The following is a 5,311-nucleotide window of genomic DNA, read 5'->3' as shown; positions in this document are numbered from 1 at the left end:
CCTCCCTCCTTCCCTCCCTCCCTCCTAAGCCCATCCGAAAGAAAAAGGGCCGTGTCCAGAAATAAATCACATCAGAGCTAAAGACAAAGCAGCGCTCACTGTAGCAGCCTTCACCAGCGCTAATCTTTCCATGAAGGTTCGTTGCATCCCATTGCCTTTCCCCCTCCCTTGGGTGGCTGTGTGAGCACCAGGAGAAGCCAAAAATGAGGTCGAAGAGGGTGACCAACAATGAAAGTTCAGGGCAGACTTGGGAGAACCCGTCACTAACCTGAGCCCTCATTTCCTTTCTGCTGAAGGGACAGGGTGACCTGGGGGGGAGGGGATCTGTATTCCGGTGCTGCTGTGTTTCGTTTCTGGACTATTCTCAGGGTCCAATTGGCATGGGAAACCGTGGTCAGTGAGGATGTCTAGAAGGTTGGAAGAAGAGAAGAACCTAAAGGCGAAAATGAATTTAGGGTATGGGAGGCTCACAGCTCTCTAGGGTCACTCAGCCCAGCAGCAAGGGGCAACTGTCATACACAAGTCCCTAGGAAAGCTCGCACCTTCTCGTGCTCACTTGGCCAGAAGTCTGACTTACCATTTAGGCAAAAGCAAGGCGCTGGTGCAGGCAGCAGAACTAAAGAGGCCTTAGGGTTCGGTTTTGGGTAGTGGTGGTGCGCTCCTGGCCCTACGGTTCAGCGATTAGGTGTGCGTCTGTGGTTGCTGTGGACGGCTGAAGATCTTAAACTTCAGGTGTAGGAAACAAGGAATGATCCCTTTGCCCGGGATCAGATTGACAACATTTCTTCTGGAGCCCAGATGTAGCCACTGCTGCCCGCTCCTATGGGCCTTCTTGAGATGTTATGTGTCAAGGGCAGAAAAGTCAAACTAAGCTGCCCCGCTGCAGATACCCGACCATACTCTGCTCCACTCTTTCTGTTTCTGTTCTTCCCAGCAGAGGAATAGAACCGGCGGCTGAGCCCGGCCAGAGCTTTATACTCCATGTATCCAGCCTCCCTGACGCCAACGAGGTAGTGAATGCTGAGCCTCGCCTGAAGCACTGGAGGTCTCCAGAGACAGACCCGGACAGTGCGACTCCTCTCAGCTGCAGCATCTATACGTGTGCCCCGACGCGGCCCGCACATCTTGCCTGCTACACTCGCGGACTGCCGAGCCCTAGCATCGCGTGCTAGGAAGAGTTGGACGTGACAGGCGCACCCCCCCCACACATTTGCCAGGGGCAGCAGGTGCGAAAAGTCTTGTGCAAATGTGACGACTGAAGTCACAGCCATGCTTGTTTGCTAACATCCATACAAACCGCTGTCTCTTTAAGAAGGTGTCTGTGTTTATGCTGCAGTAATTGACACTAAATCCAAGTTGAAACGTCATGGTTAGCGTTGCATTCTTCTTTTAGGTGGAGGAGGTGTGGCACCATGGGATGGTTGAATTCCTACCCCTGGATCCTGAGTCCCACTGCAGGGTTGTGGTACCCAGACTCTCTGGAGGTGTGCACTGGGAATCTACAAAAAGTAAGGAACCACTGGGGGAAGAAAGCACCCATCCCCTATCCAAGCCTGATGGGGTGCTGTCTCGGTTTTGAAAAGGAAACTTTATCCAAAGAACGTGTTGTGCTGCAAATGTTAATCCTGACTTCTAAAAAAATCAATTTCAATTAGGAACGATCTGGGAAGTAGGAAGACTATTTTTTCTCTTGGTGGTGTGAGTAACAGGGTAGGATCTGCGGGGTTTAGAAGCATCTAGAGGGTGGTGCAGGAGGAAGTTAGGGCAATGGCTGCACTTGGGTAGCAGAGGCAGCTGAGGTGTGCCAGGAGGATGCCCTAAGAGGAAGCCCTGACAGGAAGGAGGCTGTCAGGGCTTGAGTGTCCTGGGGCTGCTCCGAGGGGGTTGAAGCCCATTGGCCAGGAAGGCAAAGCCCCCTCCAAGAAGCGATGGGTGCTTATGCTTTGCTGTGGAATCTGTGCTGGCTTAAGTGTGCCTTCCACTGTGCGTGTTGCTGTTATATTTTGGCAGTGTGACAGCGACGGGAAGTGAAGCCACACACAAATGCTTTTCTCAGACCCAAACACACAGCCTGGACCTGAAAGGCAGGAGGTCCTTACTCATAGACCGGTAGTTGTGGTTCTTGGTGTGGGACGAGCAGGGTGCAAGCCTGTCTCTCATCTCCAGAATCCCTGCTCTACAGAGGTGTTTGGTTTGATTTCTTGCTGCCTGTCCATCCTTTGGGACCTCTTGTCAATGACTGGGAGAGAGAAATCATTTGGGCTGCACCTGCTGGGGGCTTCCAGGACAGCGTTGACTTCATGCTGCGTTTTCTCGTCAGGGAGAGTGAAGCACAATTACTACTACTACTACTACCACTAATGATAATTCGGGGACAGATACTGGGGTTCAACCTGAAGATCTGAAAAGCAAAACAGCCAGCCACTGGTTCTTGCTTCGACCTCAGTCCAAAATGGGGACCCAGCCTCCAGGAATCTTAGAATGAGATTGAGATTGAGAGCCATCTCCTTCAGTTTTATAATCCTCTCTAGGGAGGGTATTAAAGGAACTGGTATTGCCCAGTTTCTCTGGCAACTAGTGTGGCTACTGGGATTAAAGGTGTGTGTTACCTGCCTAGATTTTAAGAAAGTATTTATTATGTATACAATATTCCTTCTGCATGTACACCTCTATGTCAGAATAGGGCACCAGACCTCATTACAGATGGTTGTGAGCCATCATGTGGTTGTTGGGAATTAAACTCAGGACCTCTGGAAGAGCAGCCAATGTTCTTAACCTCGGAGGCATCTCTCCAGCCCCAACTGCCTGGTTTTTAGTGGTTGATCAGTGAGGCTGTTTTACTCTCAGATCTTCAGGCAAGCTTTATTTATTAAAATAATATTGAAATATCACTCCAGGAGAGGCATTAAATCTGCCCTCGTTCTGGATGCCAAGGTCCAGGACGGTTTATAGGTATTTTCCTTCTTAGTGGTTATGCTACACTCCCTACAGACAAGAAAGACGAAGATTTAAACCCAGCTAATTTATTTAAGAACCCCATCTGAGTCATTTTCATTTTGTAAAATTTTCCAACAGAAAATAATTCTTGTGTAATTTATTTTTAAGACAAAGACTTCTCTTCTTTTAGAATATGAACTTGTATGGCTGTGAATAGCTGTAACCAAACAATTTCAGCTCGCCCTTCCTTCCTTCCTTCCTTCCTTCCTTCCTTCCTTCCTTCCTTCCTTCCTTCCTTCCTTCCTTCCTTCCTCCCTCCCTCCCTCCCTCCCTTTTTTAAATCACCAAGTGGCTACTCTTGATAGGATTTCGTCTTCCTATGGTGACTAGGCAGAGGAGGACCTATCCCACTGCAGAAAGTATGGGTTCTGCTCCGGAGGCTTCATTGCTTAGCCTCTGAAGACTAAAGGCATAAAGACCATTGAGTGGCTTCTCCTTTGAGGCCAATGACACATTTCAGAACAAATATGCCAGGCCATTCTGGCTTGGTCCTCCAGACAGCCCCTCCTTAACTGTTTCAGCTCCTCTCTAGACAGAATGTAGTGTGCTCTTGGCTTCTCCACTCACTTCTTCCTACAGAGATGCAGCTGTGACAGGACCTGGCCCTCACAAAGGACTGCGACCAATATGACCTTCAGAGATATGAAGTCCCATCAGAGTGGCTCACCTTTGTGTCAGGGATGGCAGCAGCTGCCCAGTTTGGATGCAACGTTCCTGCAGTACATGAGTGAATGTCTCTGTGGTCATGTTTATCTCCTACGAAAGGTCCGTCTCATTTCTAGTCTCTATCCATTTGGAGTCTCTACCCTTCTCTAGGCAAAGAATATTATCTGTTTTTTTCTTACTTTGGTGTTGGGGATCAAATGTAGGATCTTATGTGTGCCAGGCCAGCTCCACCACACCATGGATGTAACTCATACCCACTAAACTGTACACTTCAAATGACAATAGAAATTTCATGTATTTTACTACATTCTTTTTTTAAATTCTGGAACCACAACAAAGAAACCTTGCAAAGTTCACAGCACTCGTGAAAGAGGGTGTAGACTTCAGGTCCAGGCATTTCATCTCACCGAGTTTTCTTGACAAGCCCATTCTTTTGCCGTCAGAGGACATCAGCATCGGTTCTGATGATCTTCCAACAGGTCTGAAATATCAGCCCCTGAGATTGTGGCTTCCTGGCCCACACACCTCTTTCTCATGGATAGAGTAAGGACACAGCACCTCTCTTCCACCATAAGAGATAGGATCAACCCGCAAATTAAATACATGTCAGTGATTCTTGGCCTGCCTTGATCCTTGAAACTAAAGGAGACATTGTGAGGCACGAGCATGGAACCTTTAGCCAGTCAATGGGCAAACAAAGACAGGCATTTTGTAGAGATGGCACTGTTCCTGGATGCAGAGCCACAGAACAAAATGTCTTTATGGATAGGAGATCCTCTCAGGTGGAAATTGCATGAGCCCAAGGAGAGGAGCCACCCAGGCGGGCGAATGTGCACAGGGTAAAAGAGACTTGCCTGCCTACCACCTCTTTTCTCCCGTCCATTCTCAAAGGACACTCATCCAACTCAGACTTTCATTCCAATAGTAGCACAAAATGGCTTCCTGTTTGGTTTGTGACATTGGCATTTGATGGTGCCCACAACTGTTGCTAGGCCAGAGGTGGTGTATGATGTGGGCTTGATCAATTAGAGTTGGGGAAAGGATTTATATGTAACCCATGTTTGAAGGTCAGGTCTTTCAATAGATAGATAGATAGATAGATAGATAGATAGAGAGATGGATAGATAGATTGAGCGATGAGTCACCCTGAAAATGAAGCAATGGTCAAAACCATCATCCTACAGACCCTAAGATGGTTCCCCTGCAATGGCATACTTCTATACCTCTACCCATAAAATGGGCACCACCATCCCATCACTGCACTGGTTTTTGTCACACATTTGCCCTATGCTCCATATTATATCACCTGTCCCGGTTCTTGGTACAATGAAAGATGTTAAGAGGGTATGTTAGGATCATAATAAAAGCAGCATAACACACACACACACACACACACACACACACACACACAGAGAGAGAGAGAGAGAGAGAGAGAGAGAGAGAGAGAGAGAGAGAGAGAGAGAGATTTTTTCATCAGGCTCCAAGCCAGCAGTTGATCCTGGTATTCTGTTGGAGCTGCCAGTGGGCCACAGGCTAAGAACTAAGCAGCCTCCCAGAAAAAGAGTTCAGGCTTTGGCATAGAGGGAAGAAGGGTTGCTGATATTGAACACAGCCTCTACAGAACAACAGAGAAGTCAGGGAATGCCAT

The sequence above is a fragment of the Microtus ochrogaster genome, linkage group LG3, assembly GCF_000317375.1.
Source record: "Microtus ochrogaster isolate Prairie Vole_2 linkage group LG3, MicOch1.0, whole genome shotgun sequence".
Taxonomy (NCBI): domain Eukaryota; kingdom Metazoa; phylum Chordata; class Mammalia; order Rodentia; family Cricetidae; genus Microtus; species Microtus ochrogaster.
This window is presented reverse-complemented; position numbering follows the sequence as displayed.